This window comes from Bubalus bubalis, chromosome 5 (assembly GCF_019923935.1).
Source record: "Bubalus bubalis isolate 160015118507 breed Murrah chromosome 5, NDDB_SH_1, whole genome shotgun sequence".
Taxonomy (NCBI): Eukaryota; Metazoa; Chordata; class Mammalia; order Artiodactyla; family Bovidae; genus Bubalus; species Bubalus bubalis.
In genome coordinates this window covers 14,497,571-14,514,743 of record NC_059161.1, presented here as the reverse complement: position 1 = coordinate 14,514,743, position 17,173 = coordinate 14,497,571, and the positions used below count along the sequence as shown (strand labels likewise).

Sequence of the window (17,173 nt, the reverse complement as noted above, 5' to 3'; positions counted from 1 at the left end):
AAACCAGAAGGTCTGGTTTGGGCTTCCATGGTGGCTTAGATGGTAAAGAATCTGCCTGCAATGCAAGAGACTGGGGTTCATTCCCTGGGTTGGGAAGATCTCCTGGAGAAGGGAATAGCTACTCATTCCAGTATTCTTGCCTGGAGAATCCCATGGACAGAGGAGCCTAGGGTTGCAAAGAGTTGGGCATGACTTGATGACTAGCACTGGTTTGGTGATTTCTAAGGTAGCTTTAACATTCTATGTTTTCCTCACATTGTGCCTCAAAGTCCCAGATCGTACTGGTCATGGATGACCAGATCGCTTCTGAAAGACCTGGTGTTGTGGGTGGAGTTGGGTACCCAAATACAGGTTCAAGTCCCCCAGTTCCTGTGAACATATTCTTACTTAGAAATAGTGATTATTCAGATGTAGTCAAGTTAAGATGATGTCATCCTGGGTTGGGGTGGAAGGTAATGGTAAGAAAAGGGAGACTTGGACTCGGGCGCAGACAAGGGAGAAAACACCATGAGGCAGTGGAGGCAGGGATCAGAGTGAAACATCCACAGTCCAAGCCACACCAAGGATCGCTGGTGACATCCAGAGGCCAGGATAGAGGCCTTGAACAGATTCCCTCGGGCCCTCCAGAAGGAGCCGACCCTCCTGCTACCTTAGTTCCAGACTTCTGGGCCCCAGAACTATGAGGCAATTCGTTTCTGCTGCTTTCAGCCATCCAGTTTGTGGTCATTTGTTACGGCAGCTCGAGGAAACGGATACACCTGACAAACGTGAGCTTTAGTTGGTCCTGACCGATGTTTAAAGTTTGGTGTTCTGCCATCCCTTTTATGTGCTCTGAGACAGGATGGGTCCCCAGCGGGCATGTGTACTTGGCCTGTGGGGCTGCTCCTCCTGATCTCTCCCCATGGGAAGCTTGTAGTCTGGCCTTTCTAAGGGACATTAAGTCCCCTACGTATGAACCTTCAAGTTATGAACTTTCAAAGATGCGAACCTGCATTCACATGTCCATTCATGTAGGTTAGTTCACGTGTCTCGCACACATTGTCACGTGCGTGGTGCCTCTTTGATGGCTGTGGTTTTGTGTACTTTCCTGTACAGTACTATGTAGAGTATAGTAATACGGTACCTTTTATTCCAAGCCCAGGATGGCTGGAAGCAAGTGTAAAAGCAGCAGTGATGTAGGTGGTACTGCACTGTAAGATTAAAAATGTTTTATTTTTGTGTTTGTTATGTATTTGTATGAAAAGTATTATAAACTTATTTCAATATAGTACCATATAGCCCTCTTTGCTAGTTGGGTACCTAGGCTAACTTTGTTGAACTTATGAACAAATTGGACTTACAAACGTGCTCTCAGAATGGAGCTTGTTTGTATGCAGAAGACTTGCTGTACTTGTTTTTTGGTTTTCCTGGCAGTTGGTTCCCATAGATTCTCTTGACCAGCTCCTGCTGTGGTCTTTCTGCATAGTGACTTCAAACCTAGACTAGAACTGAGAAGAGATTTTAGAAATCACTTCTTGGTTTCCTTTAGCTAATATAATTTTAATTTATAATTTTCATGTCAGGGTGATCACCAGGAAATTTTTTCAAAAGACATTATCCAACAATTTCATGACAGTGTCATTTTATGCTGATGGGGTAATTTGTCCCTTTAGAGAGAGCTATTTCTTGAGTAATTATTTTGGGCGCTAAGTGACAGGCTCAGACTATTTTCGGCCTCTGTGGCCTTGTCTCATGACATGCGTTTACCTTAAGGATAACGCGGGTGGCAGGTCTTGCCCGTGACTCATTCCTCTTCCAGCAGCTTACTGCACCATTCGTGTCTTGAGCAGACAGAAGCATGTGACGGGGCAGGCTTGGAAGACTTGCTACCAATGTGATTTTTATGTAAGACTGGCATAAACGATTGTCCTTGTTCCTTACTAAGCATCTTTTCCCTCAGACCAGACTTCTTGGTGACAGCCCAGGAAATTCACTAGATGTGAAGAAATATGTAATAGCCAAGTAATTCCATTTGGTAGTTTTATAAAAGTTTTCCAATTTGAGGCTGCCTCATAAAGTAATATAGGTTTATATAAAGTCATCTTCACTTATGTTTCCTAAAATGTAGACTTAACCAACTATATATTAATTTGTACCAAAAAGAGTACTTTGAATACAGACTATTTAAACTTATTTAAAAATATTTAGAGAAACCCTTCAAATGCTTGTAACACATTTTCAGGGTAATGACATATGCAATGAAATAATGTTCAAATCTTCCAGCTCCTACCTTGTCCCTACCTTCACCTCAAGTGACAAACATTAATGACTGTTGTGTATCCCATTTCACCTTTCCACGGTCTGGATTGTAATTTCAGATTTTCCACAGATTCTCTGTTTCAAATCCGCAGCTAAAGTACCTAGGTTTTCCAGTGCTTAAGAGATGGAAATGCTATTTTAGTAATACTGCTTTTTGAATATACAAAGCTCTATGAAGATGAGGGGAAAGTGTCCATTGCCTGTTGTGCCCAAGAAGAGTGTGAATGTTCAGATTTATGAGATGATTCTTACTATCTATGTTTTATATATGCTGCTGCTGCTAAGTCACTTCAGTCGTGTCCGACTCTAGCGACCCCATGGACTGTAGCCCACCAGGTTCCTCCATCCATGGGATTTTCCAGGCAAAAGTACTGGAGTGGGATGCCATTGTCTTCTCCGGTTTCATATATGAATAAATTGAAATTCAGTTAAGTTCACTTACTTGCTCCCAAGTATTTAAACCAGCAGCAAAATAGGATGATTGCCCTGTTCTGAAGGCCCACTGATTTCAGATCAAGAATTTGAGAATCTGCTCTTACAAAAATGTGGGGGCAAAATCATAGAGGGTAATGCAATCCTTCTAATTAATGGATTTAAATGGTTTTGGCCTATCCACAGTGTAATTACTTTACTGGCTATTAGCTACAAACTTTTTTACTCCTCAGTGGTTTTTCAAATGTGAACAAAACCTCAAGCCAAAAAGCCTAAAGCAAAACACACTGTTTTTTTCCTGATAATGACATTTTCCAGACGCGATTTTTCCTGCTGTCAGAGTGTGATAAAAGACTTGGGTTTATAACTTGACCTAAGCCTTACCTTGGTCTTGCCCAGCAGAAATATGTTTCACTAAGTGAGTAACAGATCCTAATGCAGAAAGGGAAAGTCAAGTGAATCCCCAAAGTCAGTATTTTGTTCCCATAATCTGCAGGTGTTTAAGAACCACAAAAATCAGTTTAACACAATTTCCCCATTTTCCTCTGTTCAGCTTCTGAGATGGCAACTGCTGGTTTCAAACTCTCCGGAGAGTTCATCTTTCAGGGCTGTCGAGAATTTTAGGGCTACAAAGAGAGAAGCCTGAAGATAGAGCTTATTGATTCATTACTGCATTCATATAAAACACTCATGGAATTTTGAATAGTAGGAAATATAAGAATAATGTTTCTCACATTCAAAAACTAAGAATTTGTATATGATGAAAAGAATATCTAATATTAATATGGTACTTTTCAGTTCAAACGGTGCTTTATTTCATTCCTACAATAATCCTATAGGATAGTTGAGCTGTTCAGCTACGATGGCACTCAACACACACACACATACCCAAACATAAACATACATGTTCAGTTTTCTCTCATATATAAGTGCCCCAACACTACCATCTCCTCAAACTGTTCCCTCTTATCTCACACCTTATTAATTTCTGCTTTTAAGTAATTTTTAAAAATTTTATTTTTGGCTGTGCTGGGTCTTCATTGATGCACGCTGGCCTTCTCTGCTTGTGGTGAGCAGGGGTTACTCTCTAATTGTGGGGCGTGGACTTCTCATGGGGTGGCTTCTCTTGTAAGGCCAGGCTCTAGAGCATGGACTCAGTAGTTGTGGCTCACAGGCTTAGTTGCCCCAAGGCATGTGGGGCCTCCTGGACCAGGGATGGAACCGGTGTCCCTGCATTGCAAGATGGATTCCTAACCAGTAGACCACCTGCAGAGCCCTTTATTAATTTCCAAAATTCTTAAAAAGGTAACAAAAATGTTCCCGTGACAGCCTTCAACTCCTTACTACCACTCCGTGAAATCTGTTTAATCTTTATCATTATAGAAAAGCTCTTAGTTACGAATGACTTTCTTAGTGCCAAATCCAGTATATTTTTCTCGTACTTAGAGTCCAAAGCTCTTTGTAGTTTTAGATTCTGTGGATCAACTCCACCTTTTCTCTGTCTTGTCTTTTAAATGTTCCTCACCATGGCTTCCGTGACAATATTATTTCCTTCCCACGTCTGCGGCAAAGCCTTCTCTATGTCTTTACTGGTTCCTGCTTCCTTTCTCCTGGAAAATGTGTGCATTCCCTAAGGCTCTGCCTGCGACCCACTTATTTTCAGCTTCTCCCCTCACAGCCTCAGGCCTACTGAGCAATGATTTTACCCGTTTCCTTTCATCGTCCTCCAGCATTTTCTACAACAGCCATCATGTTGCACCCTGACCCCTCCCTTCTTAGGGGATGATCATGACCCTCCTGTAAGGAGAAAGCAGGGCTGGGAAAGCAGGGTGTGAAGCCTTTTGGCTTTCTGTCCACATTTTGCTGACCTCCACATGCACTCACACTTACCTCCTCTCCTCTGGTTTATGAGGAAGAGAATGCCTCTTCCTGTCCAAAACCAATCCTCAATCATGATCCTACCCACGCTGTCCTTTTTAGGAATAGAACCTAGTTGTATTGATTACTTCCTCTCTCTCTGACATTTTCAACTGCTTCCTCTTTATGGTTTGGAGCACATGCACATGTTCATGTGTGTGTGCTAAGTCCCTTCAGTCATGTCCAGCTCTTTGCAACCCCATGGACCATAGCCTGCCAGGCCCCTCTGTCTGTACGATTTTTTTAGGCAAGAATACTGGAGTGGATTGCCATGCCCTCCTCCAGGGGATCTTCCTGACCCAGTTTGATGCCAGGGATCAAACTGGCATCTCCTGCACTGCTGGCAGATTCTTTACTGCTGAGCCACAAGGGAAGCCCACACACAAGTTAAGGTCTCTCCAATCCTTAGAAGTGTTGGGCTCTACCCAGGGCCCTACCAACCTATCTTTCTCTTTCCCAGCAGGGCCAAACATCAATAAGTAGCATCTAGATGTTCTTCTATTTCCTCTCTTTTGCTTCCGTTCCAGCTTTAATGTCAGTTTTCTGCCCTTACTGAGGTTTTCAGGGACATTTCGTTGCCTCACCATCACCAGGAATTTAATTTATCAGCAGCAATTGACACTGCTCACCACACCCCCTTTTTTGAGACTTTGCCCTCTTCGTTTCCATGAGGCAGTTCTCCTGTTCTCTGATTATTCTTTGTTTCTTTTGAACTCTCCTCCTCCTTTCTTATTCCTCAAATTATTTCTCTTCTCCTTTCCCACTTCCTTTGGTCCTCCTCCTCCTCCCTTTTTTCTTTTCCCCCGTTGATTCTCTCTTTTCAACTACAAGTTTAAGTCACATTTTTACACCATGGTACAAATGACTAACACTGTTCATAAGCCAGACACCTCTGATGGGAATGCCCATGTCACTGGCCTCAGTATCTTCTCTCTTGCTCATATATTAACATGTATTAGAAGGCAGGTGAGTGAGAGTGGTTGTTATTGAGATCACCTTGCATCAGTTTTAATTTCTGAAAAACTGAATAATTTGCAAACTTCAGTACTTTAACCTTTATCAGTGATAGACTGCTGGAAACATACCTCATACTTCATTGGAACATGTTAGTGTATCATGACAACTTGACTGGAAAAGGCTACTATGTTAGGGATTCAAATGATTTTGAATTAATTTAGATTTAATACTAGTGATCTTAAGAGCTACTTCCTAGAAAATTTTGAACCCAAAAAATTATTTTCCCCCAAAGACTTCTGAATTTACCTACCTATTTATTTTGCCAGTAAGTAAAATTCTTGTTCTATAAGCATACTAGATTGGAGGGGCCCTATTCTCAAATTCTTAGAATTGAGCAGTGAGAAAAATCATTTGGGGGGGCTGTTAATGGTTTTAGGTATTAAAGAGTCCTATATTACCAAGAACAGCTTCTAAGGAAACTAAGATATCATTCAAGTATTAAAGAGATCCCTTCAAGGATAAGGTCCCTGAGAAAGTTTCTGGAACCTGGAAAGAATGAACTGAATGGAATGGCACACATTACCTTGGGGTGCTCTGATAAGTTACAGTATCCTGAAACTTTGACAGGAAAAGATTAGCGATTTATGTGAATCAGGGCAGCTTAAGTTCTGAAACATCATATATCTTCTCACAGTGGCTTTTAAGATAACTTTGAATTTCATGACTTTAGTGAACTTATTTGCAGGGCAGAAATAGAGACACTGACATAGAGAACAAATTTAAGGACACAGTGGGGGAAGAAGAGGGTGGGATGAATTGACAAGAGTAGCACTGACATATATACACTATCGACTGTAAAATAGATCGCTAGTGGGAAGCTGCTGTATAGCACAGCAAGTTCAGCTTGATGCTCTGTGATGACCTAGAGGGTTGGGATTGGGGGTGGGCGTGGGAGGGAGGCTTAAGAGGGAGGGGATATATGTATACCTATAGCTGATTCATATTGTTGTACAGAAGAAACCAACACAACACTGTAAAGTAATTTAGTTCAGTTCAGTCAGTTATGTCTGACTCTTTGCAACTGCATGGACTGCAGCATGCCAGGCTTCCCTGTCCATCACCAACTCCCGGAGCTTACTCAAACTCACGTCTACTGAGTTAGTGATGCCATCCAACCATCTCATTCTCTGTCATCCCCTTCTCCTCCTGCCTTCCATCTTTCCCAGCATCAGGGTCTTTTCCAATGAGTGAGTCCTTTGTATCAAGGTGGCCAAAGTATTGGAGCCCCAGATTCAGCATCAGTCCTTCCAATGAATATTCAGAACTAATTTACTTTAGGGTGGACTGATTGGATCTCCTTGAAGTCCAAGGGACTCTCAAGAGTCTTCTCCAACACCACAGTTCAAAAGCATCAATTCTTGGGCACTCAGATTTCTTTATGGTCCAACTCTCACATCCATACATGACTACTGGAAAAACCATAGCTTTGGCTAGACGGACCTATGTTGGCAAAGTAGTGTCTCTGCTTTTTAATACGCTGTCTAGGTTGGTCATAACGTTTCTTCCAAGGAACAAGCATCTTCTAATTTCATGCAGTCACCATTTGCAGTGATTTTGGAGCCTGAGAAAATAAAGTCTCTCATTGTTTCCATTGTTTCCCCATCTATTTGCCATGAAGTGATGGGACCAGATACCATGATCTTTGTTTTTTGAATATTGAGTTTTAAGCCAACTTTTTCACTCTCTTTCACTTTCATCAAGAGGCTTTTGGTTCCTCCACTTTCAGCTTATAAGGATGGTGTCATCTGCATATCTGAGGTTATTTATATTTCTCCCGGCAATCTTGATTCCAGCTTGTGCTTCATCCAGCCCAGCATTTCTCATGATGTACTCTGCATTTAAGTTAAATAAGAAGGGTGACAATATACAACCTTGACGTACTCCTTTTCCTATTTGGAACCAGTCCGTTGTTCCATGTTTGTTTCTAAGTTGCTTCTTGACCTGCGTACAGATTTCTCAGGAGGCAGGTCAGGTGGTCTGGTATTCCCATCTCTTTCAGAATTTTCCACAGTTTATTGTGATCCATAAAGTCAAAAGCTTTAGAATGAATGAAGCAGAAGTAGATGTTTTTCTGGAATTCTCTTGCTTTTCCTATGATCCAACAGATGTTGGCAACTTGATCTGTGGTTCCACTGCCTTTTCTAAATCCACCTTGAACATCTGCAAGTTCTTGGTTCACATACTATTGAAGCCTAGCTTGGAGAATTATGAGTATTATTTTGCTAGCGTGTGAGATGAGTGCAGTTGTGTGGTAGTTTGCACATTCTTTGGCATTACCTTTCTTTGGGATTGGAATGAAAACTGACCTTTTCCAGTCCTGTGGCCACTGCTGAGTTTTCCAAATTTGCTGGCATATTGAGTGCAGCACTTTCACAGCATCATCTTTTAGGATTTGAAATAGCTCAACTGGAATTCCATCACCTCCACTAGCTTTATTTGCAGTGATGCTTCCTAAGGCCCACTTGACTTTGAATTCCAGGATGTCTGGCTCTAGGTGACTGATCACATCATTGTGGTTACCTGGGTCATGAAGATCTTTTTTGTACAGTTCTTCTATGTATTATTGCCACCTCTTCTTAATATCTTCTGCTTCTGTTAGGTCCATACCATCTCTGTCCTTTATTGTGCCCATCTTTGCATGAAATGTTCCCTTGGTATCTTATCCTCCAATTAAAAATACAATCAGTGGAGGGATAATGTTCTCTAGAGATTTATAGCAAGCATGTACTTTTATTTTTATAATGATTTGAAGTAAACACCCCAGTCACAGTGAACTATTAAATCTGCTTTGCCTTTAATAATTAAGGCTCTGAAGGTCAAAATCTAACTTAAAAATTTACATTGACCCAATTCATATTTATTAATGTTACCTTTTCCCCTTATAGCTATCCCTATCTACTTCTATTTTTGGCTTATTTCAGTAGAAAACCCATCAGTTTATCTCAGCAACATTAGATTAACAGCTTTTTAAAAATTGAAGTGTAGTTGATTTACAATGTTGTACTAATCTGCTGTACAGCAAAGTGACTGTTTTACTGACATATGCATTCTTTTTAAAAATACTCTTCTATTATAGTTTATCCCAGGAGGTTGGTTATAGTTCCCTGTGTAATAGGTAGGACCTTGTTGTTTCTCCAGTAGATTAGAAGCTTTTTCAAAGGTGAGAACCACACCTTCTACTTTTATTTGAGTACTTTGTACACAATTGATAGGTAGTAAATTTTTTAAAGTTTTATTCCATCAGTAAGTAAAACATTTATAGGAAATACAGATTTCTTTGAAAGAAAACTCTTATTATCCTGTTAAGCAGAGATAATTACTATCAGCAGTTTAGTGTGACCCAAAGGGCGGCAGACATTTTCTGTAAACAGACAAATAGTAAATATTTGAGGAGTCTTGGGCCTTGTGATCTCTGTTTCAACTGCTCAGCTCTGCTGTTGTGGTGTGAAAGCAGCTGTAAGCTATAGAAGATAAGACTACCGTAGTAAATGTGTGTGGCTGTGTTCCAGTCAAATTTATTTACAGAAACAGGCTGGCTGGATTTGGCCTGCAGGCTATAGTTTGCTGACTTCTGTATGCACCATCCTTTAAGTCCATATGTAATATGTAAGGTAATATGTGTAATATATAACATATATATGTGCTTAATCATTCAGTTGTGTTTGACTCTCTACTCCCCATGAACTGTAGCCTGCCAGGCTCCTCTGTCCATGGAATTTTCCAGGCAAGAATACTAGAGTGGGTTGCCATTCCCTTCTCCAGGAACCTTTCTCACCCAGGGATGGATCCTGCCTCTCCTGTATCTCCTACATTGGCAGGTGGATTCTTTACCACTAGGGCCAACTGGGAAGCTGATAACATATATACACTGGTTTTTAAAAATGACATCCTAAGGTGGGAGGGGAATTTGGGGGAGAATGGATACATGTATATGTTTCACTGAATCTCTTTGCTGTTCCCCTGAAACTATCTTAACACTGTTAATCAGATATACCCCAATACAGAAGAAAAAGTGAAAAAAAAAATGACATCCTAAGGATATTACTCGGAGAAGGCAATGGCAACCCACTCCAGTACTCAAAATCCCATGGATGAGGAGCCTGGTAGGCTGCAGTCCATGGGGTCGCTAAGAGTCGGACACTGAGTGACTTCACCTTCACTTTTCACTTTCATGCATTGGAGAAGGAAATGGCAACCCACTCCAGTGTTCTTGTCTGGAGAATCCCAGGGATGGGGGAGCCTGGTGGGCTGCCGCCTATGGGGTCGCACAGAGTCGGACACGACTGAAGCGACTTAGCAGCAGCAGAAGCAGCAAGGATATTACTAAATATCCTTTCAAATCTTGAAGCCTCTGGGGATTGTCTGTCCCAGAGCATGATATTTAATTGCCCCAAAGGGGGCAAATACTGATTCTTTAGGGTGATAAAAGCAAAAACAAAGCCTCTCAGCTTTTACGATGGTTTGTCACCCTCCAAAGATCAGCTGTACCAACAATATCTTATTCTTTAGCATTTATTTTGGGGGAAATAAGGGTTAGGTAAGGAAATGGCAACCCACTCCAGTATTCTTGCCTGGAGAATCCCATGGACAGAGGAGCCTGGCGTCTTAGAGTCCACGGGGTCGCAAAGAGTTGGACACGACTGAACAACTTCACACACTCACACACAGGGTTAGGTAAAAAATGTCTTAAGTGTCTTCTTAGGAAAATAATAATGAAAAATATTGAGAAACACTGCTATATGAACCTTTGTCTTTGATTAGGATTTTTTTAACCCTATAGTTGGCAGATAACTGACAAATTGTTGCAAACACAGCTAATTTTTCTCTGTAGACTCACAAATGACTTCTGTACAATGGAGAAGACCACTCTCACCCCCACTACCCATCACTTTGGAAAAAGCCAGTTTTGTGCCTATTTATAAATTTATTTCCGTGTTCATTCACCCCGTGTAAATGTGTAGTTCTCTAATTTCTCCACTGCATTGGTTGAAACACTTGCCTAGTGTCCTTATTCAATAAGTTAAATAAAGTGAAAGTAAAGTCTCTCAGTCGTGTCTGACTCTTTGCAACCCCTTGGACTGTAGCCTATCAGGCTCCTCCGTCCGTGGGATTTTCCAGGCAAGCGTGCTGGAGTGGATTGCCATTTCCTTCTCCAGGGGATCTTCCCGACCCAGGAATCGAACCCAGGTCTCCTGCATTGCAGGCAGACGCTTTACCATCTAAGCCACCAGGGAAGCCCCAAAACCTTTGACAAATGTATATTTTATCTTATGAGAGTCATAGTGTCTCCTTTTCAAAAGGATATAATTAACAATTTCCAGTGGTTTGTCACAATTCTTTTTCACTTGACAATATGTCAAATATCTTTCCATGTCATTACATGTATTAAAGATTATAAATATTCCATTAAACTAACATATTTTTTAAATGATCTTGTATTGTTGGAAAACAATGAATAGTCATTTTGTGAACAAGGATAGAGTCCTCTCTTGAAAACCCTTGGAATATGGAAAGTCATGAAGTGTGTCAAAAGTCTGTTACTTAATTTTTTTGGCATGCAGCTTGCTTGCTTTCCACGTTGACTTTTTCGAGGACGTGGGCCAGTGGACATAAAGGCCAAGCTATTTTCACAGCTCTGTTTGTTGACAGAAGGTTGCATGGGTCACTCCTATGAGTCTAAGATCATTTGGGGGAAAGTGCTGTGCCCTGGCCTTGTCAGAGGTCCACACGGGGTGCAGGACTCCAAGTACACTGCCATGCTTTACTTGGCTTAAAGTACCTGGTCAAGAATCCGGTTTGGCTTGCAATTTATTTCAGGAACATGGAAAGGCCACTGTTTTTCTGGGCTTGATCTTACATTGCCAGCTCCTAAACTCTTTACCCTCTTACTGCACAGACCCTAATTTCTAGCTCCTACAAAAATGTTCTGTATTGTTTTAAAAGTTCAGTGTTTAAGTCAAAATTGTAGAAATGGACCTCTTCCAATTATTTATCCTGTTTAACTCTTTTTTAAGCTTGCCTCCCTCCAGGCCTCCCTCTCACCCTCTCCTTCGGCCTTTCTCCCTCTTTACAATTGCCAAGTGAATGGGCAGCAATTCTCAGAATAACAGTTTTAGCTTCCTTTCAGGAAACCAGATAAATGTTCCATACACAGAGGGCAAGGCAAAAGATAAAGTCATTTTTATTAAGTAGATACTAGTTATAGGACCGGCGTCGTGAGATGGAAGTCACCTCACCGAATATCCTATAAAACAAGCCACTCTTACACATCTGCATTGGTGGAATAATTAATCTATTAATATTGTTTTCTCATTGTTAGGGGGAAAACCCATAAAATGTAGCACTTTCAAGATCAACCAGCACTTTATAAAATGATGCCAAATTACAACCAGAGGCAAGAAAGATAATCTCTGATTTTTAAACTGAAGATCTCTGATTTTAAAACTCCTAAATTTTGACTTTTGGTAAAATCTACTTCACATTTTGGGATGCAGTCCTTTGGTAAATGTCTGCAATTTTTTTTTCAGTAATCTCTCCGCCTACAATAGCATCTAAATTAAGCACTTACTTTTAAAATATGATAATGCACTTTCTCTTTATTATATAATTGCATCTCAAAAATTAATATCAAAATGGCAATTCCAATTAAAAAATAAGCAAAAATCTAACCACCCTAAAGTCAAAATGCAATACTCAACCTCACTAAAAAAACAATTGCCAGTAAAGATGTGTGTGTGAAAAAAAATGTGTGTGTTTTAACATCTTAATCATTTTTAGGTGTACAGTTCAGTGGCATAAAATGCCTTCACATTGTTGTGGAGCCATTGTCATGTCCATCTCCAGAATTTTTCATCCTTTCTTCAGCCCCTGGTAATCACCATTCTACCTCCTGTCTCTATAAATTTGACTGCTCTAAGTAATTCATATGAATGAAATCATATAATATTTGTCCTTTTGTGACTGGCATGTTTTAATTAGCATAATGTTCTTAAGATTCATCTATGTGGTAGTATGTGTCAGAATTTCCTTCCTTTTAAAGACTGAATACTATTCCGTTGTATGTATATATGTTCTACATTTTGGTTATTTATTCATCTGTTGATGAATATGAGTTACTTCCACATTTTGGCTATTGTGAATAATACTGCTATGAACATGAGTATACAAAAACCTAGTCAAGTTGCTGGTTTCAATTATTTTGGATATATACCCCAAACTAGAATTGCTGGATCATATCAATTCTACTTCTATTTATTTTTGATGAATTGCTCTGCTGTTATCTATACTGGCTGCACCATTTTACTTAATTCTCACTAAGAGCACAGTGGGTTCCAATTTCTATACTTCTTTGCCAACACTTGTTATTTTCTTTATTTTTGGATAGTACCCATCTTAGTGGAGGTAAGATGGTATCTCAATGTGGTTTTAATTTGCTTTTCCTTAATAACTAATGATGTTGAGCATCTTTCCATGAACTTATTGGGCATTTGTATGTCTTCTTTCTGGTCAAGTCATTGGCTATACTTAAAGCAGATTGCTTGCCTTTTTGTTGTTGAGTTTGAACACTTGTATTTGTATGTACATGTGGAAAACTAAGTTCAAAGAACTGAATTTTTTCCACCCAATATCCAAATAAATCTTTGGGATAGTTTAGAGAATTACCCAGTTGATGAGTGGGAAAACTTCCTTGAAACTACAAAAATAATGCATGTTGTTTGTTTGAAGATAAGATTCATTTATTTCCAGTGAGATCACCCCTCTATAAAATTCATCTGTCATCAACCAAAAGATCATCCACTTAAAAATATGTAGGCTAATTTATAACTAACTCTTATGAATATGGCTAGGTAATAGTTGACTGTAATAATTCTGTAACACATCAGGGAAGCATTGCTGCTGCTAAGTTGCTTCAGTCGTGTCCGACTCTGTGCGACCCCATGGACGGCAGCCACCAGGCTTCCCCGTCCCTGGGATTCTCCAGGCAAGAACACTGGAATGGATTGCCATTTCCTTCTCCAATGCATGAAAGTGAAAGTGAAGTCGCTCAGTCGTGTCCGACTCTTTGTGACCCCATGGACTGCACTCTACCAGGTTCCTCCATCCATGGGATTTTCCAGGCAAGAGTACTGGAGTGGGGTGCCATTGCCTTCTCTGCAGGGAAGCATTACCAGATTTCAAAATGAAAGATTAGTCCTTGAATGGTAAAAAGATGAGATCAGATCTCTGTTTCAGTTTAAATGTCAGCAAAGAGTCCTTCTGAGGATGGTTTGTTGGTATCCCAGTGAAGAATGCTGAAAGTGCCAGCTTCTCCTTAAGTTGTAGGAAAGAAGGTTGAGGATGGGGCCCTAGAAGTCTGAGCAGGCTTCAAGGTGACCCTAGAGGCCAAATAGTTTGGCTTCAAGCACAGGAGCTTAACTCACTGCTTTAAATCAAAGCTCCTTTCCATCATTCAAAGTCCACTGCATTCTGGTCTCACCTTGCTCAACCAACCTAATTTCTCATTTTCTTTCCAACACATTCTCCCCAGTCAGGCTAGCCTGCTCTTCAATCTAAGCACACACCGTATTCCTTTGGCAGGTATTTATCTTGGGACATGAGGTATGCAAATAATATGACTTTTCTAACAATTTAACTTCCATTTCAAGCCTTTTTTCTGGTGAGTTACCAAACTCATTTTCAGTAAAATCAAAGTTTTCTTCTATAAAAAGGAATTTAAAGTGAGCCAAGGTATCAAATAGGCAGTCCATATTTCCTTGAAGTCCTCTGTCCAGTATTTCCTCACCTCTCTCCTTCCTCAGCCTGGAGAATAGTCTAGCATTCTAATTCTTTCCTCCATGTCCTTTGTCCTCTCTTAAGAGCCTGAACTTTTTTTTTTAAATCTATTTATTTGACTGTGCCAGGGTCTTAGTTGCAGCATGCAATATCTTTAATCTTCATTGTGGCATGCAGGACTCTCAGCTGGGGCGTGTAGGATCTAGATCCCTGACCAGGGATTGAACCTGGGCCTTTGGCACTGGGAGTGCAGTCTGAGCTACTGGACCCAGGGAAGAATCTGAACTTTTAAAAGCCAAAAAACCGCAAGGAAACTCCTTTCTCTTTGTCACTGTCTACTTTTCCCAAGGCAAGACACGCAGAGCAGCCCTGCTCTCTGAATGAGGGAAGAGGTGAGGGGGAAGGGGGTAGAGGAGAATGAAACACTGGGGGGAAATAATCAGTTCATATGCAACAATTTATCTCACCAACTTCAACACTTTTACTTTGTTCAGGTTGTTCTTGGCTTAGAACATTCTTCCTCCTCTTTCCTTTACTACTCCTCTTGTGATTTGTCACATAAGTTAACTATGTATGTCTTATACTTGCTGTAGGATTGAAAGGAAAGTCACTTAATTCAAGCCGTCATATGAGGCTAGAGTTCTAAGGTATCCAAGTGTTTATTTAACTCAGTAGTTCTCAGTGTGAGTCTCCCAATCAGCAGTATCAAATGGGAAGTTGTTAAAAATGCTAATTCTTAGGTCTCTTTCTAGGTCTGCTGAATCAAACTCTGAGGTTAGGTCTTGAATCTCCATTTTAAGTCACCCAGGGGATTCAGTTACTCTGGTTTGAGAAGCACTAGTTTAACCAGTGTTAGTCAGTGGAAGGATATGCTAGCTAATAGAAGTGATTTCAATATTTGAATGCCTATTGAATGTGTTTGAATACCTCTAAGTGATGAGGCACTCATAACTTGCAAAGCATGTTTGGAAAACTGATTTATATTGGTCTGAAATCTAAATCTGACAACTTCTACTCATCACTGATATTTACCTTCCTGGATTATGGGGAAGAAATCAGATTTCCCTTCCATGTGACAATCTTTAAAATATCTCAGTATTACTATCATTTGCTTCTCTCTGCTCCTTATCCAGGCTAACGTGGCTTGATTTTTGAGTCCCTTTATTGTCTTGTTTGGGTTTCCCTGGTGGCTCATATTTTTAAAGAATCTGCTTGCAATGCAGGGGACCGGACTTCAATTTCAATCACCGGGTTGGGAGGATCCCCTGGAGAAGGGAATGGCGACCCACTCCACTATTCTTGCCTGGAGAATTCCAGGACAGAGGAGCCTGGCAGGCTACAGACCATGGGGTCACAAAGAGTCAGGCATGACGAAGTGACTAACACTACTACTGCTGCTGTCTTACTTGCACACGGCTGAACACAATCCTCTTTATTTATAGTTCTCTTTAATGAGCTCTGCTGTGGTTCAAGGTCAATCAAACTAAAGTACAATTTCTTGCTTCTAGGTACTATATATACTCCCATTAATGTTGGCTAATCTGCTGTTTTGGTGGCCACATTGCTAATTCATACAAAGCATATTATTAACTGAAATTCTTTGTTGTTTTTCATCCCTATCTTAGCTTTCTATTTTTAACAGATGCTAGTAGTATATTATATTTCCTCTTTTTTATACCTTTAGGCTCAGTTCCTTGGATGCATGTGTGTAACTATGTCTATTATTGTTTCCTGATTAGTTCTTTGACTATCTGATTAATGACATGATTCACTCTCTTGGCAATACATACCTCTTGTCCCTTGAAGCAGGTCCCAGATGGCATAATAATTGAGTACTCAATAAATAATTTAGAAATATTTTATTGATGTATTGACAGATGTTTTCAGTGCAAAAATTTTCAATGCAGGATCTACAAGTTGTTACTTAATATAAAGTAAAAACTCCACTGTCCTTAGTTGCAAGCATCCAGAATTATATCTGCTGCTTTTTAAAGTTTTCCCATTGGTTGATTATATCCTCCAGTGTATACTTTGAAAGTCTATATTCTTTCAAATTATATCCAAGGATCAATTATAACCTCAGTCTATATTCTTTCAAAATAATTTTGTGGTTTCTTCTTTTAGAATTGCTTCCAGAAGCTACTTTATGAATCACAGAAAAGAAGCTCTTTCATCTTATAATGGTGGCAACTATTTATTTTTGAAATCAAAGTTGGAATTCTTCATGTTGATACCCCTCTGAACCGCTAGGAATATATTTTTAAAAAATGGCTTTTGGTTGTGTATACATATGCTCTCATGGAAGGACCAAAGGTAGTTCTTGACAGAAATTTCAATAAAGACTTTTTGAAAAGGTTTCCAACAATGGCAATGTCCTTGGGGGCTGCAGATAACACGTAATTGGACATATGTTTGTGTGCTTGCTTCTTATGGTGACTTTGCCTCACGTATTTGTTGTCTCAAATATCCCCACCCTAACAGAAGGAACCACAAAGAGAGATTTGACTTCATAAAACACAGCCCAAACATTTGTTGATCAAAGTAGTGACAGTCCGTAAAATATGAGTAGGTACACTATATGCAGTAAATAGTATAAAATGTACTCAAATAGACAAGATTAACAATCAAACCATTAAGTGAGAAAAGCATGAGTTTATTTATTCATCAAAATGTATAGAGCTCCTTATATATAATGTGTTGGAAGAACGAATATATATTAGACTCCTGGAATACACCA

General features: G+C 40.0%; 1 long non-coding RNA gene across 1 annotated transcript; it reads left to right on the top strand.

Annotated features, from left to right (window-relative positions):
- The first annotated feature begins 12,441 nt into the window (after positions 1-12,441).
- Positions 12,442-16,793, top strand: LOC123333635. Its single transcript, XR_006551051.2, has 2 exons — positions 12,442-12,534; positions 16,561-16,793. It is a non-coding gene; the product is annotated as an uncharacterized LOC123333635 (long non-coding RNA).
- Positions 16,794-17,173: the final 380 nt, after the last annotated feature.